Source organism: Macaca fascicularis, chromosome 3 (assembly GCF_037993035.2).
Source record: "Macaca fascicularis isolate 582-1 chromosome 3, T2T-MFA8v1.1".
NCBI classification, from domain to species: Eukaryota; Metazoa; Chordata; class Mammalia; order Primates; family Cercopithecidae; genus Macaca; species Macaca fascicularis.
The window spans coordinates 51,764,954-51,791,287 of record NC_088377.1 but is presented as its reverse complement, the minus strand read 5'-3'; the positions used below and the strand labels follow the sequence as shown (position 1 = coordinate 51,791,287).

At 46.0% G+C, this 26,334-nt stretch overlaps 1 long non-coding RNA gene across 1 annotated transcript; it reads left to right on the top strand.

Moving 5' to 3' along the window:
- Positions 1–21,707, top strand: LOC135970103 (uncharacterized). The gene is made up of 4 exons (XR_010585548.1): positions 1–97; positions 1,251–1,904; positions 5,754–5,877; positions 18,185–21,707. It is a non-coding gene; the product is annotated as an uncharacterized lncRNA (long non-coding RNA).
- The last annotated feature ends 4,627 nt before the right edge of the window (positions 21,708–26,334 follow it).

Here is a 26,334-nt window from a genome sequence, read left to right as displayed (position 1 = left end):
GTCCTTAACCCTCCCTGGGGCCCTGGATGGGTATTTCAGTAGCTCCCGGCCTCTCGCTGACCACTGGACCAAAATACACAGAAGAATCCTACACAAGGTAAGTATCTGATGGATACCTGTTAGGTGGCCTCAGCTTTAGGAAGCTTTTTTGGATCTGAAAATAACTTTATTTCCCCAGGCCAGCCCTCCCCACATACCTTGCCTCCAGCCTAGTGTCACAGTGCCTGTATTTCTGTCCAAAAAGTAATATGGGGTGTTTGCAGGCTGGACTCAGAGCTGAAAGTCTCCCTGCCAAGTAATGAGTATTTACCAGTGACAAGTGTCTATTGCATGCCAGACACTGTATCTAACCCTCAAGAGAGCCTGTAAGCAAGACAGATGCCACCATCCTGCTGTCACTTTGTTGTTGTTTTTATTTATTTGTTTGTTTTGTTTTTGAAACTGCGTCTCACTCTGTCGCCCAGGCTGGAGTGCAGTGGCGCAATCTCAGCTCACTGCAACCTCTGCCTCCCAAGTTCAAGCGATTCTCCTGCCTCAGCCTCCAGGGTAGCTGGGATTACAGGCGTGAGCCACCACACTTGGCTAATTTTTTTATATTTTTAGTAGAGACAGGGTTTCACCATGTTGGCCAGGCTGGTCTCGAACTCCTGACCTCAAGTGATCTGCCCACCTTGGCCTCCCAAAGTGCTGCAATTACAGATGTGAGCCACTGCGCCTGGCGTTTTTTTTGTTGTTATTGTTTTTTGTTTTTCATTTTTTAATAGGTATAGGACCTCACTCTATCGTTCAGGCGGGAGTTCAGTGGCATATTCATAACTCACTGCAGCCTTGAACTCCTGGGATCTGGTGATCCTCCTACCTCAGCCTCCCAAGTACCTGAAACTATAAGAGATTGCCACCACACCTGGCTAATTAAAAAAATATATATATACACACATATATACATATATGTACACACACACACACACATATATGTATATATCTGTGATGAGATCTTACTATGTTGCTCAGGCTGGTCTTGAACTCCTAGCTTCAAGCAATCCTCCCACCTTGGCCTCCCAAAGTGCTAGGATTACAGATGTGAGCCACTGTGCCAGCCTCTGATTCCACCGTTCATGGAGGTGCCCCAGGGGCCAGCAGAGAGATTTCCAGAACGGGAAACACCCCTGCAGAAGCGGAGATCGATAGGAACAACAACGTATATTTCCAAACTGAACAGTGACTCATATTAAACCTCTGTTTCACCATAGGACCTTACGTGCAAAACGGCCCCTAAGTACAGAAGGAGCCAAGAAACCAAAGAACGAAGCAGACAAATCCAGTTTGTCATCACGGGGTGTTTCACTGGGGGAGCTATGGACAGAAGCGTCGTCTTGGGTGGCCACAAGGCAGGTAGATCTCCATGCTGTTACATCCCGGACCCAGGAACTATATACCATAAGGAAAGAATGCACATGCTCCAGAAGGCATGTGTAGGAATTTGCTTAAGGGCAGGATTTACAGTATGTACGAGTTTATCAAGGTTGACTTGATCTAAGTGTTACCGGAAAGGGGTCCCGATCCAGACCCCAGCAGAGGGTTCTTGGATCTCACACCAGAAAGAATTCAGGGCGAGTTCATAGAGTCAAGTAAAAGCAAGTTTATTAGGAAAGTAACGTGGAGAAAGACACAGCTACTCCACAGACAGATTAGGGTGTTCCCAAAAGGCAGAGGACGAACGCGTCCACCCTAGGGATAATACTCGTTTATATATAGCATAAGAAAAGATTATGAGGAGATGTATTCTGCTACAAGGGTTTGTGATAAAGGATTAATTTTCTTACTGTATTTTGCAGGAATCGAAATTATCGTAGGAATGCTTCTGTTCTCAAGATACCAGGATATCAGGACACTCCTAAATCTGGGTCTGTTTAGTAAACATTATCAATCTGTTCCCTTAACTGTAAACATCTGTAGGCTAGGAATACCCCACTTTCTGGGAATGCAGTCCAGCAAGCCCCAGCCTCATTTTTCTTAGCCCTCACTCAAGATGGAGTCACTCTGGTTCAAACGCCTCTGGCATAAGGGCAGGATTAATGGTAAGTATGTGCTTTTATACAAGGAATGATAGATAAACTGGAAATCTTAGAGGCATTCCTGGAACCAGGGTTAATCAGAAGCCTGGCTTCCAAGAGGGAGTTATTTCAGCCTCCACAACATCTTTCCAGATAGATGGGACTTCACAGATTTCCCCAAGAATCACGGATAGAATTGGTTTGACAAGTGTGTGATTAAATAGACCACTTTATGGCTCCCGTAGAGGCTGGCATGATGGTTTATGCCTACAATCCCAGCACTTTGGGAGGCTGAGGCAGGAGGATTGCTTGAACTCAGGAGTTCGAGACCAGCCTGGGCAACATAGGGAGACCCTGTCTTTTTTGTTTGTTTGTTTGTTTGTTTTGTGTTTTTTGAGATAGTCCCACTGTCATTGCCAGGCTGCAGTGCAGTGGCACAATCAGCTCATTGCAGCCTCGACCTCCTGGGCTCAAGCAATCGTCCTACCGCAGCCTCCTGAGTGGTGGGGACTACAGGTGCTCACCACCACACATGGCTAATTTTAAAAAAGAAAATTTGGAGTTGGGTGCGGTGGCTCACGCCCATAATCCCAACACTTTGGGAGGCCAAGGTGGGTGGATCATCTGAGGTCGGGAGTTCAAGACCAGCCTGGCCAACATGGTGAAACCCCATCTCTACTAAAAATACAAAAATTACCTGGGTGTGGTGGTGGGCGCCTGTAATCCCAGCTACTTAGAAAGTTGAGGCGGGAGAATCACTTGAACCCAGAAGGTGGAGGTTGCAGTGAGCCCAGATCATGCCACTGTACTCCAGCCTGGGTGACAGAGTGAGACTCTGTATTAAAAAAGAAAAAAAATTGTACACAGGGTTTTATCATGCTGCCCAAGCTGCTCTCAAACTCTTGAGCTCAAGCAATCCACCGGCCTCAGCTTCCCAAAGTGCTGGGATTACAGGTGTGTGCCACTGTGTCTGACCTAAAAAAAAAAAAAAAAAAAAAAAAAAAAAAAAAAAGCTTTTTAAGTAACAAAAAGAAAAATATGGTTCCCATAAAAAATAATCATCCAGAAGGTAAACCCAAGGCTACCCGTTCTGAGATCATAGAAACTTCTTGCAACTTTAAAAGACTAGTTTTCCCAGATTCTACTTATTTTGTCAACAAGGAATGAAACTCTGCAGAATATTTGAAGTGGTTTATTCTGAGCCAAATGTGAGGACCATGACCAATGACATAGCCTCAGGAGGTCCTGAGAATCTGTGCCCAAGGTGGTGGGGCTGCAGCTTGGTTTTATATGTTTTAGGGAGAGATAAGACATCAACCAATACATGTAAGGTATGCACTGGTTCAGTCCGGAAAGGCAGGACAACTCAAAGGCAGGGTGTGGGGAGGGCTTTCAGATCCTGGGTGGATTCAAAGATTTTCTGATTGGCAATTCGTTGAAAGACTTAGGTCATTATCTAAAACTTGGAATCAAGAGATGGAAGTGTCTGGGTTAAGATAAGGGGTTGTGGAGACCAAGGTTCTTATTATGTAGATGAAGCCTCCAGGTAGCAGGCTTCAGAGAGAATAGATGGTAAATGTTTCTTATCAGACTTAAAATAATGCCAAACTCTTAGTTAATTCCCTCCTGAATCAGGAAAAAGACCTGGAAAGGGAAGGGGATTCCCTATAGAATGTAGATGTTCCACACAAAAGACAGTTTTGCAGGGCCATTTCAAAATATGTCAAAGAAGCCGGGCACAGTGGATCACGCCTGTAATCCCAGCACTTTGGAAGCCGAGGTGGGCGGTTCACCTGAGGTCAGGAGTTCAAGACCAGCCTGGCCAACACGGCAAAACCCCGTATCTACTAAAAATACAAAAATTAGCTGGGCATGGTGGCTGGCACCTGTAATCCCAGTTACTTGGGAGGCTAAGGCACAAGAATCACTTGAACCTGGGAGGCAGAGGTTGCAGTGAGCCAAGATCACACCATTACTTTCCTATATATATACACACACATATATATACACACACACGTATATATGTGTGTGTGTGTATATATATATGTATGTATCTGAAAGAAATATAGTTATGGGTAAAATACTTTGATTTCTTTCAGGGCCTGCTATCTGTCATGCTGGTATCTTATTGCTACAAAGAGTCTGTTTTGTCAGTCTTAAGGTCTGTCTTTTAATGTTCATGCTCTTTTGCTGCACCTGAATTTCAAAGGGAGGTGGGTATAATGAGGCATGTCCACACACCCATTCCCGTGATGGCCTGTACTAGTGTTTCAGGTTAACTTTGCAATGCCCTTGGCTGAAACAGGGGTCCATTCTGTTGATTGGGGTGCTTAGAATTTTGTTTTTGGTTTGCACAGCAACTATTCACACTTGACAACCCTTCAGATATTTTCAGACATGTTAGTCCCTGACTTTGTTTTTTGTTTTTTGTTTTTGAGACAGAGTTTTGCTCTTGTTGCCCTGGCTAGAGTGCAGTGGTGTGATCTTGGCTCACTACAACCTCTACCTCCCAGGCTCAGGCGATTCTCCTGCCTCAGCCTCCTGAGTAGCTGGGATTACTGGCACCCGCTACCACGCCTGTCTAATTTTTTTGCGTGTATTTTTAGTAGAGATGGGGTTTCACCATGTTGACCAGGCTGATCTCAAACTCCTGATCTCAGGTGATCCACCCACCTCGGCCTCCCAAAGTGCTGGGATTAGATGCATGAGCCACCGTGCCCGGCCAGTCCCTGACTCTTATATTCTCCAGGTGTTCAGCCATTCCTCATGTCACCTCTTCTCAATTCCCCATCTCACCCATCTTGTTAGCTCCCGCATGAACTTGATCTACCTATTCAGTGGTTTTCAACCCTGGTAGCACAATGGAATCACCCAGGGAGCTTTGACAAATGTAGACGCCTGAGAAAGCTTTAGGAGACTTCATGATTTTATTAAGTACAAAGTGAAACATGGTAACGTAACAGTGGAAAATCTCAGAAGACATCACTTGAACCAAATGGTCAAGGTGAACATCACTAGCAATGAGATATAATGACATCATGAACCCACTAATGTGATACACTAAAAAGGACACAGCTTGGAGGCTGAGTACAGTAGCTCACACCTGTAATCCCAGCACTTTAGGAGGCTGAGGCAGGAGGATCCCTTGAGCTCAGGAGTTCAAGATCAGCCTGGGCAACATAATGAGACCCTGTCTTTACAAAATTACAAAAATTAGCACAATGAGGCATGCCTGTAATTCCAGCTACTCGGGAGGCTGAGGTGGGAGGATTGCTTAAGCCTGGGAGGTCAAGGCTGCAGTGAGCTATGATTTCACCACTGTACTCCAGGCTGGGTGACAGAGTGAGACCCTGCCTCAAAAAATAAATAAAAAGGACACAACTATACTGTTATGGTCTCATTGAGAAAAATGTATAGCCTCAATCTAACCACAAGATAACATCAGACAAACCCTAATTGATGGACATTCTACAAACTAACTGTCCAGTAGTCTTTGAAAATGTCAAGACTGTGAAAGGGCAGGAAGGCCTCAGTGTCTCCAGCTCAGTTACGCTGACAGATGGCTGTAGACCTGGCCGACATCTTGTCTACAACCTTAAGAGAAACCTTAAATCCAAACCATGTACCTAAGTCATTTCTGAATCCCTGACCCAAAAAAGTATGTAAAAATAATCAATGTTTTTTTTTCTTTTCTTTTAGAAACAGGGTCTTACTCTGTCACCCAGGCTGGCGTGCAGTGGTGCAATCTTGGCTCACTGCAGCCTCAACCTACCAGGCTCAAGCGATCCTCCTACCTCAGCCTCCCTAGTAGCTGGGACTACAGGTATGTACCACCACACTTAGCTAATTTTTTTTTTTTTTTTTTTTTTTTTTTTTTTTTTTTGAGACGGAGTCTCGCTGTGTCTCCCAGGCACTTAGCTAATTTTTAAAAATTTTTTGGTAGAGATGGGTCTCACTGTGTTGCCAGGCTAGTCTTTTTTTTTTTTTTTTTTTTTTTTTGAGACAAGAGTCTTGCTCTTGTCACCCATGCTGGAGTGCAGTGGGGCAATCTCAGCTCACTGCAACCTCCGGCCTCCTAGGTTCAAGCGATTCTCCTGCCTCAGCCTCCCGAGTAGCTGGGATTACAGGCACCCGCCACTACACCTGGCTAATTTTTGTATTTTTAGAAGAGACGGGGTTTCACCATGTTGGCCAGGCTGGTCTTGGACTCCTGACCTCAGTTGATCCACCCCCCTCGGCCTGCCAAAGTGCTGGGATTACAGGCATGAGCCACCGCACCCGGTTCACAGCTTCTTTTCTAAAACCCCCGAGTCTTTTCGTGCAGTGCCACGCCTCTCCTTTCTGGGACTTGGTCATGGCTTTGTGACCAGAGGCTTAGCTATTTCATCTTCTAAGATTTGGACCTTTTCTCTAGCCTGTTAGGATCCTGAATGTCTCCTCTCCCACCTCCAGATTTGGGCACACACTCATGAAAATCAGGGCTTTTCTTAGAGACAGGGTCTTGCTCCATCACCCAGGCTGGAGTGCAGTGGTGCGACCATGGCTCGCACCAGTGGTGCGGCCTCAACCTCCTGGGCTCCAGCGATCCTCCTGCCTCAGCCTCCTGAGTAGCTGGGACCAGAGGCACAAGCCACCACCCTCAGTTATTTTTCATGTGTGTAGAGACAGAGCCTTGCTAAGTTGCCCAGGCTGGTCTCCAATTCCCAGCCTCAAGCAATTCTCCTGCCGCAGTCTCCCAAAGTGCTGGAATGACAGGAGTGAGCCACAGTGTCTGGCAAAAATGAGAGCTTCTCCATCTTCATTTGAGATCCCGGTGGCAACATTGAACAGGAGGATGGAGCCCTGCTGTCCATCCCTAGGTGTCCTGGTTTGCATCTGTCTGGTTGTCTCTGTTAGAGGGCTGGGCTTGCAGTCCCAAGGGGCCGCACTGGCTGGGCAGGGAGGTTACTCGAATTGTCTCAGACTAGAGACAGCCAGAGGGGTCTCACTCTGTCACCCAGGCTGGAGTACGCTGGCACTATCTCAGCTCACTGCAACCTCTGCCTCCCGGGTTCAAGCAATTCTTATGTCTCAGCCTTCTGAGTAGCTGGGATTACAGGTGCATGCCACCTGTATTTTTTGGTAGAGATGGGTTTCACCACGTTGGCCAGGCTGGTCTCAAACTCCTGACCTCAGATGATCCGCCTGCCTCAGCCTCCCAAAGTACTGGGATTACAGGCGTGAGCCACCACCCCCGGCCTTCTTTTATTTTTATTTTGTTTTATTTTGAGACAGATTGTCACTCTGTCACCCAGTCTGGAGTGCGGTGGTGCAATCATATAGCTCACTGCAGCCTCCAACTCCTAGCCTCAAGAGATCCTCTCACCTCTGCCTACTGAGTAGCTAGGACTACAGGTATGCAGCATCATGTCCAGCTAAGTTTTTACAATTTTTTGTAGAGACAGGATTTCATGATGTTGCCCAGGCTGGTCACAAACTCCTGGGCTCAAGCGATCCTCCCGCCTCAGCCTCCGAAAGTGTCAGGATTACAAGCATGAGCATCTGGTCTGGATGGACTTTTGAATGATCCACTGGCCAGCCTCAAAATAAGCCCACTCTGCCAGGTGAGCAGTTTTGTAGGACAGTGGAATCCAAATGTGTCTTGGCAGTGAAAACAGTGGTGTGAAATTGGTAAGATGAATTTTAACATAGGCCAGGTGCAGTGGCTCATGCCTGTAATCCTAGCACTTTGGGAGGCCGAGGCGGGTGGATCACCTGAGGTCAGGAGTTCGAGACCAACCTGGCCAACATGGCAAAACCCCGTCTCAACCAAAAATACAAAAATTGGCTGGGCGTGATGGTGTGCTCCTGTAATCCCAGCCACTCAGGAGGCTGAGGCAGAAGAATCACTTGAACCCGGGAGGCAGAGGTTGCAGTGAGCCAAGATTGCACCACTGCACTCCAGCCTGGGCAACAGAGTGAGACCCTGTCTCAAAAAAAAGAAAGAAAAAAAAGAATTTTAACAGGGAGGTTTGTAAACACCTAAACCTAAGCCCATAAACCCAGCAGACTACTTGGTAATTGTAGCTTAACTGTAGCCCATGTGAGACAATTCAGGACTTTGGTTGATTATAAAAGGGAATTGATGACATAATAAGCAGCTGGGTGCCTCCCTTCTATCATCCCAATGCTTTAGGAGGCTGAGGCAGGAGGACTGCTTGAGCCCAGGAGTTTGAGTCCAGACTGGGCAACATAGCAAGACCCCATCTTTAAAAGAAAAACATTGTATATAACTGGCCCACATAGTTCAAACTCATGTTGTTTAAGGACCAGTTGTAATTTCATACAGTTTCAAAGAAAAGACTCCACCCACTGTTGGCCAAGTGTGTTGGGCTGGGATATTTTCTTCCAGCACCTCCTTGTAGTGGGCAAACTTTGCACACCTTGTACTTCTACTTGTGACTCAGACTCTCAGACTCTGGGACTCTCTGTGAAAAAGTATTTGCAAGTATTTAACAAGGAAGAGATAAACTGAGACCAGGTGGAATGGCTCACATCTGTAATCCCAGCACTTTGGGAGGCTGAGGCAGGAGGATCACTTGAGGCCAGGAGTTGGAGACCAGCCTGGGCAACATAGCAAGACCCCATCTCTAAAAAAAAAAATTTTTTTTAAAGAAAGAGATATATCAAAAGTTGGGTTGTCAGTAGACTTGTGATTTGCCGGAGAGCTGATCTTAGGACTATCTAGCAAGAAAGGAACATTTTGTACAAAAATTAGGTAGGCGTGGTGGCATGTGCCTATAATCCCAGCTACTCAGGAGGCTGAGACAGGAGAATCGCTTGAATCTGGGAGGTTGCAGTGAGCCGAGATTGTGCCACTGCACTCTAGCCTGGGTGACAGAGCGAGACTCCATCTCAAAAAAAAAAAAAAAAGAACATTTTGGTCTGGGGAGTTTTCAACGGATTGAGGTAGGAGTGTGTGTGCATGTATATGTGTGTGTGTGTTTAGCAATTCAGCTGCAGCTGGGAAGAGGCAGAGGAAGTAAAGGTCAAAATGTATAGAAGAAGTGGTGTTTGAGGGACTATGGCTGAGGGTCTATTTCTCTGGAAGGCATGGGGTCCATTGACCTCGGTTGGCAGCAATGTCTCAGAGTGGGACTCTCCTAAGTCAGCGTGTGTTCACTGTGATTGAAGGTTTGTACTCACTGAGAAATAGTCACCACTTGTTAGCACCAGGCCATGGGAATGGAAGAATATTTGCCCTAAAGTTGCTAATGGTCGCCCAATGAAGATGATTTTTAATTTAGTTATCATTTATTTTGAAATTTTTAAAAATAAGTCAAATGCCTTTTTTTTTTTTTTTTTTTTTTCCTGAGACGGAGTCTTACTCTGTCGCCCAGGCTTTAGTACAGTGGCACAATCTTGGCTCACTGCAACCTCCACCTCCCGGGTTCAAATGATTATCCTGCCTCAGCCCCTTGAGTAGCTGGGATTACAAGTGCCACCACCACACCCAGCTAGTTTTTGTATTTTTAGTAGAGACAGGGTTTCTCCATGTTGGCCAGCCTGGTCTCAAACCCCTGACCTCAGGCAATCCACCTGCCTCAGCGTCCTAAAGTGCTAGGATTACAGGCATGAGCCACCATGCCTGGCCTTAAATGACTTTTTATTTCAACTTTCATTTTAGATTCAGAGCTGCACGGGCAGGTTTTTTACCTGGGTATACTTCCAGATGCTAAGGTTTGGGGTTTGAATGATCCCATCATCACCCAGGTAGTGAACATTGGACCCAATAAGTCGTTTATCAGTCCTTGCCTCCCTCCCTCCCCATTCCAGTAGTCCCCAGTGTCTATCGCTCCCATCTTTTTTTTTTTTTTTTTTTTTTTTTTTTTTTGAGACAGAGTCTTGCTTTGTTGCTCAGGCTGAAGTGCAGTGCCGTGATCTCGGTTTACTGCAGGCTCTGCCTTCTGGGCTCAAGCAATTCTCTTGCCTCAGACTCCAGAGTAGCTGGGATTACAGATGCCCACCACCATATCTGGCCCATTATTGTATTTTTAGTAGACACAGAGTTTCACCATGTTGGCCAGGCTGGTTTTGACCTCAAGTGATCCACCCACCTCGGCCTCCCGAAGTGCTGGGATTACAGGCATGAGCCACTGTGACCTATCATTTCCATCTTTGTGTCCATGTATACCCAGTGCTTAGCTCCCTTTTCTAAGAACATGCAGTATTTAATTGTCTGTTTCTGCATTCGTTTGCTTAGGATAATGACCTACAGCTGCATTCTTCTGACTGCAAATGACATTGCTTCATTCTTTTTTATGGCTGCATAATATTCCATGATATATATGGACCATTTTTTTTTTTGTTTTATTTATTTGTTTATTTATTGAGATGGAGTTTTGCTCTTGTTGCCCAGGCTGGAGTGCAATGGCACAATCGCGGCTCTCCACCACCTCTGCCTCCCGGGTTCAAGCGATTCTCCTGCCTCATCCTCACAGTCATGCGCCACCACGCCCAGCTAATTTTGTATTTTTAGTAGACACGGGGTTTCTCCGTATTGGTCAGGCTGGTCTCGAACCCCCAACCCCAGGTGATCCACCTGCCTCAGCCTCCCAAAGTGCTGGGATTACAGGCGTGAGCCACCATGCCTGGCTGAACCACATTTTCTTTATCCAGTCCACCATTGATGGGTACCTAGGTTGATTCTGATTATCATTTATCTTTTTTTTTTTTTTTGAGATGGAGTCTCGCTCTGTCGCCCAGGCTGGAGTGCAGTGTCGCGTTCTCGGCTCACTGCAAGCTCCGCCTCCCGGGTTCACGCCATTACCCTGGCTCAGCCTCCCCATTAGCTGGGACTACAGGCACCCGCCACCTCGCCTGGCTAGTTTTTTTGTATTTTTTAGTAGAGACGGTGTTTCACCATGTCAGCCAGGATGGTCTCGATCTCCTGACCTCGTGATCCGCCCGGCTCGGCCTCCCAAAGTGCTGGGATTACAGGCTTGAGCCACCGCGCCCGGCCTGATTATCATTTATCTTAGTAACTACTGTGCATAGATGATAATGTCCCAGGTTATATGGGAAGTACAAAGATGATTCAGATTTAGGATCTACGCCAGTAATGTTGCATTTGTTCATATTTTTTGGGGGAATGGGGGAGGGTTGAGATAGCATCTCCCTCACTCGCCAAGGCTGGAATGCAGTGGTGCAATCACAGCTCACTGAAGTCTTGAGCTTCTGGGCTCAAGCAATCCTCCCGCCTCAGACTCCTGAGTAGCTGGGACTACAGGCGTGCGACCACCACGCCGGACTAATTTTTGTTGTTGTTTTTTCTGTAGAGACAGGGTTTCAGCATGTTGCCCAGGCTGGTCTTGAACTCCTGGGTTCAAGCAATCCTCCTCTCTTGGCCTCTCAAAGTGCTGGGATTACAGGCGTGAGCCACCACGCCAGGCAGATAATTCTTCATATGAATTCTCACATAAAGGGTTACCATAGCAGTATACCAAGGGGCAGGCTGATGCTCCTTTTACAGGGAAGAGCAGCAAATATTTGGAATAATGAGGCAACAGACCACAGTCCACCCTCTTGGTGAGTGCTTTCCTTCCTGCCCTACACGTGAAAATACAGTCACTCCCCTCTTCAAAGAAAACACGCTTCCTGCCCTACACATGAAAATATAGTCATTCCCCTCTTCTAGGAAAACACCCCAAATCCCACCCAGTCATAGCATGAGGCTCAAAGTCTAGGGTCTTGTGATAGTCTCCGTTTCAGATCAGTTTTGGCTGTCCTCGATCCATGGAGCAATGAACTAAACAGGGAAGTTATCTGATCTCCTCTCCAGTATTTACCAGCATACAATAGTGAAATAGAAAGGGTTAGCCCTGCTGGTCACTCCCACTCATATACGGGAAGCGTGGAACGCAGGAGCCGACTGGCCCGTAGCAGTTCTAAAAGGCATATGCTGGCCCGGCACAGTGGCTCATACCTGTCATCCCAGCACTTTGGGAGGCCATGGTAGGAGGATCGCTTGAGCCCGGGAGTTTGAGACCAGCCTGGGCAACATAGAAAGATCCCATCTCTTTAAAAAAAAAAAAAAAAAAGACATATGCCCTGGGCATCCCTTGCCAAAGTTCCCTACCTGGGAATGGGGAAAATTTCTTGACTAGGTCTTGATGTGTCCCTGGAAGTGGCTGCCTGATCGCTTGTGGTTTTTTCTGTTTGTTTGTTTTGTTTTTTGTTTTTTGTTTTTTGCTGAGATGGAGTCTCACTCTGTCACCCAGGCGGAAGTGTAGTAGCACGATCTCAGCTCACTGAAACCTCCGTCTCCCGGGTTCATGCAATTTTCCTGCCTCAGCCTCCCCTGTAGCTGGGACTACAGGTGCACGCCACCACACCCAGCTAGTTTTTGTATTTTTAGTAGAGATGGGATTTTGCCATGTTGGCCGGACTGGTCTCGAACTCTTGACCTGAAGTGATCTGCCCACCCTCAGCCTCCCAAAGTGCTAGGATTACAGGCGTGAGCCACCGTACCCGGCCAGGTCCCTTGTTCTTGATGGCTGTCTCTGCTCCACCCACTGGGAGGCTCATTAAACTCAATGGCCATATCTGAGGTCACCATTGCCTGTATGTTCTCCATGGAGCTGAGTGGCGTTCTCACCTTGCTTCCTGCTGCAGAATGTTGGTAAGTCAGAGAGTCATTTTAAGTATTGAAATGGTCACTGTTTCTTGGAGTTCAGATGAATGCCTCTTTGGATGGTACACATTTCCCAAAAATTTAGATGGTTTTGGGATAAGTATGGTGGTTCACATCTGTAATTACAACACTTTGGGAGGCCAAGGAGGGAGGATGACTTGAGCCCAGGAGGGCAAGACAAGCCTGGGCAAGATAGCAAGACCCCATATCTCTACAAAAAAAAAAAGTTTTTTTTAAATTAGCTGGGCACGGTGATGCATACCTGTAGTCCCAGCTACTTGGGAGGCTTAGGTGGGAGTATCACTTGAGCCTGGGAGGCTGAGGGATTGTGCCACTGTACTCTAGCTTGGGTAACAGAACAAGAAGACCCTGTCTCAAAAAAATTTTAATTGATTTCATAAATATGTGGTTCTGGCCAGCTCTAAGTGGTAGTGACACTTTCTGAGACATGCCTCTCTAGACTTCATTGCAGATCCTTGAACTTCCAGTCTTCCTCGGAGGGCCGTTGTGTCTTTCTCTCTTTTTTGTTTTGTTTTGAGATGGAGTCTAACTCTGTTGCTCAGGCTGGAGTGCCGTGGCACCATCTGGGCTCACTGCAAACTCCACCTCCCGGGTTCAAGCGATTTTCCCGCCTCAGCCTCCTGAGTCACCGGGATTACAGGCGCACACCACCACATCCAGCTAATTTTTTGTATCTTTAGTAGAGACGGGGTTTTGCCATGCTGGCTGGGGTGGTCTCGATCTCCTGACCTCATGATCCACCCGCCTTGGTCTCCCAAAGTGCTGGGATTACAGGCGTGAGTAAGTCACCGTACCCGGCCTCTTTTTTTTTTTTTTTTTTTTTTTTTTTTTTTTTAGACAGGGTCTCACACTGCCACCCAGGCTAGAGGGCAGTGGTGCAGTCATGGCTCACTATGGCCTTGACCTCCCAAGCTCAAGTGATCCTCCCACCTCAGCCTCCTGGGTGGCTGGGACTACAAGCATGCACCACCATGCTCAGCTAATTTTTTGTAATTTGTAAAAAGAGAGTTTTGCCATGTTGTCCAGGCTGATCTCGAACTCCTGGGCTCAAGTGACTCACCCACCTTGGCCTTCCAAAGTGTTGAGATTACAGATGTGAGCCACAGTCTGAGTGCGCTCTTGGCCCCATAATCCTTGGTCATTTTGTCCAGTTGAAAGTATTTACGGCAGGGCCCAGTGGCTCACACCTGTCATCCCAGCACTTTGGGAGACTGAAGCAGGTGGATCATGAGGTCAGGAGTTCAAGACCAGCCTGGCCAAGATGGTGAAACCCTATCTCTACTAAAAATAAAAAATTAGGGCATAGTGGCAGGCACCTGTAATCCCAGCTACTCAGGAGGCTGAGGCAGGAGAATCGCTTGAACCCGGGTGGCAGAGGTTACAATGAACCAAGATCGCGCCACTGCACTCCAGCCTGGATGACAGAGCTAGGCTCCATCTCAAAAAAAAAAAAAAAAAATTTACTTGGTACCCTATTAATGGATTCAGAAGTTTTAACAGAGTTCAACCCGTTTATCCTTGATTTGGTCATAACCATGAGGCTGAGTATTATACATAAAGCTTTTTCTCACAAAGACTTCTCAGTTTTATCATTCACCTTTTGGGAATTAGACTCACCTTTCTACTTTGTAAGCCCTGGAATTTCTGGACTTTCTATATTACCTTTAAATTCTGCTTGCGACCGGGTGTGGTGGCTCACCCCTGTAATCCCAGCACTTTGGGAGGCCAAGGTGGGCAGATCATTTAAGGTCAGGAGTTCGAGACCATTCTGGCCAACATGGTGAAACCCCGTCTCTACTAAAAATACAAAAATTAGCTGGGTGTGATAGTGGGCACATGTAATCCCAGCTACTTGGAAGGCTGAGGCACGAGAATCGCTTGAACCCAGGAGGCGGAGGTTGCAGTGAGCTGAGATTGCACCATCACGTGCCAGCCTGGGTGACAAGAGCAAAACTCCATCTCAAAAAAAAAAAAAATTCTGCTTGCAAACTGGCTCATTCTTTTTTATTGCAGCTTGTCAGATGTAACCAATAGAAACCAACTCATGTTACCAAAATTCCTTTTCCCATTTCTTTACCCAAAGCCAAAAAATTCATTTGCTAAGTTATCTTCTTTCCATGTTATTTCAAGTGAGGATTTTGACAAAGGCTGTTCCACTGCATGACGTGGGCTGCCATTTTTCCAACCTCCAATGACAGCCACTATCTGGCCCCAAAGCTAATATTGCCTGTAGATTTTTGTACTTGGGTATCAATTTTTGTATAGATCGGTGTTCACTATTATGCTACAATAACAACTTCAAACTTCAGCAAGCTTATAAAAGCAAAGGTTTACCGGGCATGGTGGCTCATGCCTGTAATCCCAACACTTTGGGAGGCTGAGGAGGGAGGATCATTTGAGTCCAGGAGTTCATTCAAGACCAGCCTGGGCAACATGGCGAAACCTCATCTCTACAAAAAATCAGTTGGACATGGTGGTGTGGGCCTGTAGTCCCAGCTACTCAGGAGACTGAGGTGGGAGGATTGCTTGAGCCCAGGAGGTGGAAGTTGAAGTGAGCCAAAATCGCACCACTACATTCCAGTCTGGGCAACAGAGCAAGACCCCACCTTAAGAAAAAGAAGAAGAAGGAGAAGGAGAAGGAGAAGGAGAAGAAGAAGATGGAGAAGTTGTGGGTAGAAGAAAGTCTGTCTAGTCAGATTGAGGTTTCTCTCGAAAGCGTAGGATACACTGACCTATGTTAGCCTCTGGTAACATTCCAGAAAATGATTCGCTGGGTCATTATGTTCTCACTGTCATTAAATGGTTGTCAAAATTGCTAAGAAATAGGAACCTCTTCCTAGCCCCATGGGCTATGGAAATGAAAAAAGTAGTTGCTCTAAAGGTGCTAATGCTTACCCATAGAAAATATGTCCATTTAATTATTGTTTACTTTAATAAGCAACTACTAAACATCAGGCAGTGTACTAGGCTCCCTGAGAGGAATGAAATTGATCCAGATTTAGGGTCTACTCTCAAGAAACTGGAAATATCTTCATATTTAAATTTTACTTGAAAATCTACATACAGGGAAATTTATTCTTTTTGGTGTACAATTCTAACTGAGATTTTGTTTTCTTCTTCTTCTTCTTCTTCTTCTTCTTCTTCTTCTTCTTCTTCTTCTTCTTCTTCTTCTTCTTCTTCTTCTTCTTCTTTTTTTTAATGAGATATGATCTGGCTATGTCATCCAGGCTGATCTTGAACTCCTGGGCTCAAGCGATCCTTTTACCTTGGCCTCCCAAAATGCTGGGATTACAACAAATGTAAGCCAGACTGCCCAGCCCTTTGACCAATTTTTAATTGAGCTGTCTTGTTATTGTTGAGTTGTAGGCACTCTTTATATATTGTGGACACTAAGCCTTTATCAGATAGGTGATTTACACACATTTCTCCCATTTAGGTGGGTTGTCTTTTCTTTCTTTCTTTTTTTTTTTTTTTTGAGACAGTCTTGCTCTGTTGCCCAGGCTAGAGCACGGTGGTGTGATCTCAGCTCACTGCAACCTCCGCCTCCCAAGTTCAAGTGATTCTCCTGCTTCAGCCTCTTGAGTAGCTGGGATTACAGGGCATGCACCACCATGCCCAGCTAATTTTTGAGATCGTGCCACTGCACTCCAGCCTGGGCAACAGAGCGAGACTCCATCTCAAATAAAAAAAAAAGAAAAAAAGAGTTTATAGTTTTAGCACTTATATCTAGCCGTCTTCTATTTTGAATGGATTTTGCACATGACATGGAGTTCTTTATTATTTTGCATGTAGGTATCCAGTTGTCCCAACACTATCTGCTGAAAAGACTCTTCCCTCTAGAATGATCTTGACACTGTTGTCAAAATCAGTTCACCAATAAAACCATCTGGTCCTGGACCTTTATTTGTTGGATAACTCTGCTGGTTATGTGTCTGTTCTATTCCTTCCTGAGTCAATTTTGGTAGTTTGTTTGTTTGTTTGTTTGTTTGTTTCTTTCTTTCTTTCTTTCTTTCTTTCTTCCTTTCTTCCTTTCATTTTTCTTTCTCTTTCTTTTTCTCTTTCTTTCTTTCTTTTTCTCTCTTTCTCTCTCTCTCTCTTTCTTTCTTTTCTTTTCCAGGATCTCACCCTGTTGCCCAGGCTAGGGTGCAGTGGCATGATCATAGCTCACTGCAGGCTCAACCTCCCAGGCCCAAGCAGTTCTTCCATCTCAGCCTCCCAAGCAGCTGGGACCACAGGTGTGCACCACCATGCCTGGCTAATTTTTTTTTTATTTTTGTAGAGGCAGGGCCTCCTATGTTGCCCAGGCTGGTCTTGAACTTCTGGCCTGAAGTGATCCTCCCACCTCAGCCTCCCAAAGTGCTGGGATTACAGGTATGAGCTACTGTGTCTGGCTCCCTTCCAATACTTTTTATTTCTGTAAGGTAGGTAGTAGTATCTCCTCTTTCATTCCTGATTTTCTTATTTGAATCCTCTCTCTCTCTCTCTCTTTCTCTCTCTCTCTCTCTCTCTCTCTCTCTCTCAGTTTGGTCTGGCTAAAGGTTTGTCAATTATGTTTATCTTTTCAAAGAATCAATGTTATGGGTTAAATTGTTTCCTCCAGAAAGATGTATTTGAGTTCTAGCCCCCAGAATATGCAAATGTGATCTTATTTGGAAATAGGGTCTTTATAGATACAACCAAGTGAAGATGAGGTCATAGTGGAGTGGAGTGGGCCTTAATCCAATGACTGATGTCTTCATATGAAGAAAGAGGCCAGGCGCGGTGGCTCACACTGTAATCCCAGCACTTTGGGAAGCCGAGGCGGACGGATCACAAGGTCAGGAGATCAAGACCATGCTGGCTAACACTGTGAAACCCCATCTCTACTAAAAATACAAAAAATTAGCCGGGCATGGTGGTGGGTGCCTGTAGTCCCAGCTACTCAGGAGGCTGAGGCAGGAGAATAGCATGAACCCAAGAGGCGGCGCTTGCAGTGAGCCGAGATCCAGCCACTGCACTCCAGCCTGGGCAACAGAGTGAGACTCTGTCTCAAAAAAAGAAAAAAAGAAAAGAAAAGAAATGTGGACACAGACACACAGTGGAGAATGCTATGTAAAGATGGAAACAGAGACCAGAGTGATGTGTCTACAAGCCGAGGAATGCCAAGAATTGTTAGCAACCACCAAATCTAGGAGAGGGGCATGGAACAGTTTCTCCCTCTGAACCTCTGGAAGGAACCAGCCGGGCTGACACCTAGATTTCAGGTTTCTAAATAACTGTGAGAAACTAAATTTCTGTTGTTTTAAGCCGCCTGGTTGGTAGGAAATTTTTTTTTACAGCAGCGCCCTAGAAAACTAATATGCCAATATTGGTTTTATTCATCTTGTGTCTTGCTTTCCTATTCTCTATTTCATTTATTTCCACTCTAATCTTTTTTTTTTTTTTTTTTTTTTTTTAGATGGAGTCTCACTCTGTTGCCCAGGCTGGAGTGCAGCAAAGTGATCTCAGCTCACTGCAATCTCTGCCTCCCAGGTTCAAGCATGCTCGTGCCTCAGCCTCCTGAGTAGGTGGGATTACAGGGGCATGCCACCACCCCCAGCTAATTTTTGTATTTTTAGTAGAGATGGAGTTTCACCGTTTTGGACAGGCTGGTCTTGAATTTCTGACCTCAAGTGATCCACCCACCTCAGCCTCCCAAAGTGCTGGGATTACAGGCATGAGCCACTGCGCCCGGCCTCTGAGCACTGTTTTTAATACATTTTACAAGTTTTAGTATATTTTTATTTTTAAGCATCTGGAAGTATTTTATAATTGCTTTTTTTATATGTGTGTGGAGATGGGGTTTCACTATGTTGCCCAGGCTGGTCTCAAACTCCTGGGCTCACATGATCCTCCCACCTTGGCCTCTGAAAGTGCTGGGATTATGGGTGTGAGCCACCGCACCCAGGTATATTTTCTGATTGCCTTGGTGATTTCTCCTTGGATCAATTGGATATTGAAAACTGTGTTGTTTTAATTTCATATTTTTTTCTGTTATTGAAGTCTAATTTCATTTCTCTGTAATAGGAGAACATACTTGGCATGATTTTCCTTTTGAGGCAAGGTCTCACTTTGTCACCCAGGCTGGAGTGTGGTGGTCGGGATCTCTGCTCACTGCAACCTCTGCCTCCCAGGCTCAAGAGATCCTCCCACCTCAGCCTCCCTGTTAGCTGGGACTACAGCCATGCCTCACCACAGCTGGCTAACTGTTTGCTTTTTTTTTCCTTTTTTTTTTTTGAGACGCAGTCTTGCTCTGTCGCCCAGGCTGGAGTTCAGTGGCGTGATCTCGGCTCACTGCAAACTCTACCTCCCAGGTTCAAGCGATTCTTCTGCCTCAGCCTCCCAAGTAGCAGGGACTACAGGCATGCACCCACCACACTCAGCACTGTTTGTATTTTTAGTAGAGACAGGATTTCACTATGATGACCATGCTGGTCTCCAACTCCTGACCTCATGATCCGCCCGCCTCAGCCTCCCAAAGTGCTGGGATTACAGGCGTGAGCCACCGTGCCTGACCAACTATTTGTATTTTTAGTAGAGACAGGGTTTTGCCATGTTGTCCAGGCTGGTCTCAAATTCCTGGGCCCAAGCAATCTTTCCATCTTGGCCTCCCAAAGTGCTGGGATTATAAGCATGAGCCACATCATTTCAATCCTCTTACATTTATTGAGATTCACTTTATGGCCTAATGTGTGTTCTATTCATCCTGGAGAATGTTCCACGTATACTGGGGAAGACTATATAGTCTGCTGTTGTTGAATGTTCTATTTGTCCCTGTCAGGTTTAGTTGGTTGACAGCATTGTTCCAGTCTTCCATAACCATGCTGATTTTCTGTCTAGCTGTCCTATCCATTATCGCAAGTGGAAATACACATGCTAGTGGAATTACATACAGTAGTGGAATTACTAGGTCATATGGTAACTCTATGTTTTAGCTTTTTGAGGAACTGCCAAACTGTCTTCTACAGCAGCTTCACCATTTTACATTTCCATCAGCAGTGCAAAAGGATTCCAGTCTTTCTACATCCTTGCCAGCACTTGTTATTTTCCGGTTTTTTAAAATACATCATCGCTATTTTAATAAGGTGTGAAGTGGTATCTCATTGCCTTTTCGATTCGAATCTCCTTAATGATTAGTGATGTTGAGCATCTTTTCATGTGCTTATTGGCACTTGTCTGTTTTCTTTGGAGAAATATCTATTCAAGTTCTTTGCCCAATTTTCTTTCTTATTTTCTTTTTCTTTTTTTGGGATGGAGTTTCGCTCTTGTTGCCCAGGCTGGAGTGCAATGGCACAATCTTAGCTCACTGCAACCTCCGCCTCCAGGGTTCAAGCGATTTTCCTGTCTTAGCTTCCCGAGTAGCTGGGATTACAGGCTTGTGCCACCACACCCAGCGATTTTTATATTTTTAGTAGAGACAGGGTTTCACCATGTTGGTCAGGCTGGTCTCAAACTCCTGACCTCAAGTGATCTGTCTGCCTTGACCTCCCAAAGTGCTGGGATTACAGGCATGAGCCACTGCACCCGGAACTAGTTTTCAATTGGTTTGTTCGTTGTTGAGTTGTAGGAATTATTTATGTATATTGGATATTGATTTGTAAATATTCCCTCCCTTTCTGTAGGTTGTCTTTCTACTCTCTTGATAAATTTCTTTTGATGCACAAAAGTTTAAAATTTGGTGGTCGGGCACAGTGGCTCACACCTCTAATCCCAGCACTTTGGGAGGCTGAGGCAGGAGGACTGCTTGAGCCCAGGAGTTTGAGACCAGCCTGGACAAAACAGAGAGACCCCGTCTCTGCTTTAAAAAAATTTTGTTTTAAAGTTTTAAATTTTGATAAAGTTCAACTTATCTATTTTTTCTTTTATTGCCTTTTTATGGCTTTTGGTGACACATCCAAGAAATTATTGCCAAAGCCAATGTGTTTTCTTCTAAGAGTCTTGTAAGTTTTACCCCTTGTATTTAGGTTTTTGATCCATTTGGAGTTAATTTCTGTATATGGTGTGAGGGAAGGGTCAAATGGCATTTTTTTGCATATGGATATCCCACTTTTCTCAGCACTGTTTGTTAAAAACGTTGTCCTTTCCCCATTGAATGGTCTTGGCCCTCATGTCAAAAGGCAATTGACCATAAATGTGAGGGTTTATTTCTGTGTTCTTTCTTCTATTTCATTGGTCCACAGTTCTGTCCTTGCGCCAGTTCTACACCATTTTGACTATTGTCACTTTGAATCACTTTGAGTAAACTCACTGCTCTTTTTTTTTTTTTTTTTTTAAGACAGAGTTTCTCTCTGTCGCCCAGGCTGGAGTGCAGTGGCACTATCTCGGCTCACTGTAACCTCTGGCTCCTAGGTTCAAGCCATTCTGCTGCCTCAGCCTCCCAAGTAGCTGGCACCACCTCGCCCGGCTAATTTTTGTATTTTTAGTAGAAATGGGGTTTCACCATGTTGGCCAGGCTGGTCTCGAACTCCTGGCCTCAGGTGATCCACCTGCCTCGGCCTCCCAAAGTGCTGAGGTTACAGGTGTGAGCCACTGCACTTGGCCTAAATAGATTCATTCTCAATTATCCTGCTTCTCTGCCCCCATGCCTTCCCTGCCCTCCCAGCTTCTCCAAATCTGTCCTCTCCAAAATGCAATTGTACCTTTCCTACCCCTACCCCAATCCCAATCTTCTTCTCCCTCTAGCTTCCCCCAGACTCAAGGGCACCACCGTTCATGTAGGAGTGCTCCTTGATTTCTCTCTCTTTTTTTTTTTTTTTTTTGAGACAGTATCTTACTCTGTCACCTAGGCTGGAGCGCAGTGGCACAATCAGGGCTCACTGCAGCCTCGACCTCCCAAGCTCAAGCAATCCTCCCACCTCACCCTCCCAAGTAGCTGGGACTACAGGTGCATGCCACAATGCCCTGCTAATTTTTGTATTTTTTGTAGAGATGAGGTCTTCTATGTTTCCCAGGCTGGTCTCAAATTCCTGAGTTCAAGTGATCCACCCACTTCAGCCTCCCAAAGTGCTGGGATTACAGGCATGAGCCATCATACCTGGCCTGACTTCTCTTTCTCTTACCCCCATACCCACTCCATCAGCCATCTCATAGACTCCACTTCCAGATATATTAGAAATGCACTTGCTTCTCCCCTCCTCAGCTGCTACTCCCGTCATCCAACCACAGTTGTCTCTTTCCAGGATTCCTGCAACACCTACAGAAAATGGTGAGATAAGCCAGGCATGGTAGCTCATGCTTTTAATCCCAGCACTTTAGGAGGCTGAGGTGGGTGGATCACTGGAGGTCAAGAGTTCGAGACCAGCCTGGCCAACATGGTGAAACCCCGTCTCTATTAAAAATACAAAAACTCGCTGGGCATGCTGGTGAGCTACTCGAGAGGCTGAGGCTGGAGAATTATTTGAACCTGGGAGGTTGAGGATGCAGTGAGCTGAGATCGCACCATTGCACTCCAGCCTGGGCAACAGAGCAAGACTCTAGTCGCAAAAAAAAAAAAAAAAGGAAAGAAAAAAGAAAATGGTGAAACGAACCATTTTCACTCGCCTTCTTCCACACAACAGCCACAGTAATCTTTTTTGTTTCTTTTTAAATTAATTAATTTTTTTTTTTTTTTTTTTTTTTTTTTTTTGAGTCAAGGTCTCACTGTGTCTCACTCAGGCGAGAGGGCAGTGGCATGATCATAGCTCACTGTAGCCTTAACCTCCTTGGCTCAACCGATCCTCCTGCCTCAGCCCCCTGAGTAGTTGGGACTACAGGCACACACCAGCATGCGTGGCTAACATAAAAAATATTTTTGTGGCCGGGCGCGGTGGCTCAAACCTGTAATTCCAGCACTTTGGGAGGCCGAGACGGGCGGATCACGAGGTCAGGAGATCGAGACCATCCTGGCTAACACGGTGAAACCCCGTCTCTACTAAAAAATACAAAAAACTAGCCGGGCGCGGTGGCGGGCGCCTGTAGTTCCAACTACTCGGGAGGCTGAGGCAGGAGAATGGCGTGAACCCGGGAGGCGGAGCTTGCAGTGAGCTGAGATCCGGCCACTGCACTCCAGCCTGGGCGACAGAGCGAGACTCCGTCTCAAAAAAAAAAAAAAAAAAAAAAAAAAATTTTGTAAAGATGATGTCTCACTATGTTGCCAAAGCTGGTCTTGTACTCCTGGACTCAAGAGATCCTCCTGCCTCAGCCTCTCAAAGCAATGTGATTACAGGCATGAGCCACTGTGCCTGGCCTGTTTGTGTATGTCTGTGTGTGTGTGTGTGTGTGTATATATATATATATATATTTTTTTTTTTTTTGAGACAAGATCTCTCTGTGTCACCCAGGCTGGAGTGTAGTGTTGTGAACATAGCTCACTGTAGCCTCAAACTCCCAGGCTCAAGTGATCCTCCCACCTCAGCCTCCCAAAGTGCTGGGATTACAGACATGAGCCACTGCGCCTGGCCTCTCCTATACTTTTTGAAGCCTTTTATTATTTATGTAACACACTATAATCACTGTTAGGAACCTTGCTTCTCTCAATAAAATATTTTAGGTAGCACTCCATATGGATACTAGCTTCCTTAGTTTGGGATTTTTTTGGTTTTGTTTTTATGACTGCAGAGGATTCCTTCAAGAGGACACACCATAATTTATTGGCCGGGCGCAGTGGCTCACGCCTGTAATCCCAACACTTTGGGAGGCTGAGGTGGGTGGATCACCTGAGGTCAGGAGTTTGAGACCAGCCTGGCCAACATGGTGAAACCCCGTCTCTACTAAATACAAAAAATTAGCGGGTCATGGTGGCACACACCTGTAATCCCAGCTATTTGGGAGGCTGAGGCAGGAAAATCGCTTGAACCCAGGAGGTGGAGGTTGCAGTGAGCTGAGATCCCACCACAGCAATATGTCTCAAAAAAAAAAAAAAAAAAAAAGAACACGCCATAATTTATCAATCATTCCCACATTGATCGACATCTGGGTCATCTCTAATTATTTATTATTGCAGTCAATGCTGCAATGAATAACTTCTCAAATATCTACAAGTTAGAATCCTAGAAGTGAAATTGATCAAAGATATGTACATTTGTCATTTTGTTAGATATTGTCAGATTCCCTTCTACAGAAATTGCACCCAGCCAGGTGCGGTGGCTCATGACTATAATCCCAGCCCTTTGGGAGGCCAAGGTGGGTGGATCACCTGAGGTCAGGAGTCGAGACTAACCTGACCAATATGGTAAAACCTCATCTCCACTAAAAATACAATTAGCCAGGTGTAGTGGCATGTGCCTGTGGTCCCAGCTACTTGGGTGGCTGAGACAGGAGAACTGCTTGAACCCAGGAGGCAGAGGTTGTAGTGAGCCGAGATCACGCCACTGCACTCCAGCCTGGGTGACAGAGGGAGACTCCATCTCAAAAAACAAACAAACAAACAAAAATTAGCCAGGTGTGGTGGCATGCACCTGTAATCCTAGCTACTCAGGAGGCTGGGGCAGGAGATTCTATTGAACCCGGGAGATGGAGGCTGCAGTGAGCCAAGATCGCACCACTGCACTCCAACCTGGGTGACAGAGCAAGACTCGGTCTCAAAAAAAAGAAAAAAAATTGCACCCATTTTCGATCTCATCAGCAATGTTTTCGAGTGCTTGTTTCCCATTCCTTCTAAAACATAAACGGGTCATTAATCATTATCCTCCCAGCTTAACCTCTCTAAGCAACTTCCCACTGTCCTTGGAAATAGCGTCTACTTTCCTCACTGCGGCCTCCAAGGGCTTGCCTACATTATCTGACTCCTACCATGCCCTGTTGAAGGCAAGTGTTGGGGACATCTAAGGGATGCCAGCCAGAAGGGTTGGGGGGAAGTTGGCATTTCTTCCCAAGGGGATGTGTGCTTGGGCAGTGGACTTGCAGCCTGTGCCCATCCTATGAATGTGGGGAAAGAGAGCATAGCACATGAATGCTAGGGAAGGCAGGCTGCAGTTTCATAACTTCGAGGGATTGCCATCCAGTACGATGGACCTGGGGAAATTGGGGCATTGGGGTGCCTGTTTAAAGCCATCGTCTGTAAGTGAGCCATGTCACAGGCCAGCCAGCAGAGGACCGTATTCCGCTTTGGGATGAGGCCATTTCTCCATCAGATCAGAGGAAGCCGCACACAGCTGTCCACCAGGAGGCAGTGGGGACCCAGCATGGGGGCTGCAGAGCAGTTAAACGAGCTGGAGTCCGGAGCTGGCAACCGCCCCCTGCGTTCTACTGATGACAGCCTCCAGTTGAACAAGGAGCCGCGCTGCTCCCTGGGGCACGGGCCTGAGAGGCTGAGACCACTAGGGTGGGGGGCCAGAGGGACCTGATGTCCTGTTCCCCTGGGATGCCCGGGGGTGGATGAGGTCTAGGTCCCACCCAACCCTCAACCATTCCATTCCTGCAGTCATTCCGTGCCTTCCCAAGGGGTCTGCAGATGTGCAATGGAGTTGGGGGGTCAATCCAGGAACCACTGGCTAAGTGGGGTGCCTGGCATCGGTCCCAGAGCTGTCTTAGCTGTGTAAAGTGAGATATCACCTCCTAAACCCTACGATGCACCTGTAAAGGGAAAATGTGAAATCTCAGGACCCCCGAAACTTATGCCAAAGGGAAAGTTAAGCTTAAAGGCTGAATCACACAACACACTCTCTGCTCTCTGTGTCTCCGTCTCTCTCTTTGTGTTAGACAAGGTCTTGCTCCGTCACCCAGGCTGCAGTGCAGTGACACGATCATGGCTCACTGTTGCAGCCTGGACCTCCTGGACTCAAGCAATCCTTCCTCCTCAACCTCCCAAAGTGCTGGGATTACAGGCGTGAGCCACGGCGCCCAGCCGGGAAGAAGTATTGATACAAGCAACAACATGATGAATCTCAGATCATCTGGCTGAGTAAAAGAAACTAGACCAAAACCACAAGTGCATATTATATGATTCCATTCATATAACATTTTAGAAAATCCAAATGAATCTACAGTGACAGAAAGCAGCCATTGGTTGCCTGGGGATAAAGACGGCAGGGATTATAGAGTAGAAGGGATTAAAGAGGGGCGAGAGATAACTTTTTGGGGTGGTGGATGTATCATTATCTAAATTGTGATAGTTTCATGAGAGTGTGTGTATATACATATATGTCAAAATTTATCAAAATCTATACTGTAATTATATGTAGTTTACTGTAAGTAAATTAAACCTTTTTGATTTTTTCGAGATGGAGTTTGCTCCGTTGCCCAGGTTGGAGTGCAGTGGCACAATCTTGGCTCACTGCAACCTCCGCCTTCTGGGTTCATGCGATTCTCATGCCTCAGCCTTCTGAGTAGCTGTGACTACAGGTGCCTGCCACCACGCCTGGATAATTTTCGTATTTTTAGTAGAGACAAGGTTTCACCATGTTGACCAAGCTGGTCTTGAATTCCTGGCCTTAAACAATTCTCCTGCCTTGGCCTCCCAAAGTGCTGGGATTACAGGCGTGAGCCACCACACCCGGCCTCAGTAAATAAAATTTTAATAAAACTTTTTTTTAAATGCCAATATAATCATGCCTGTAATCCCAGTGCTTTGGGAGGCCAAGGCAGGAGGAT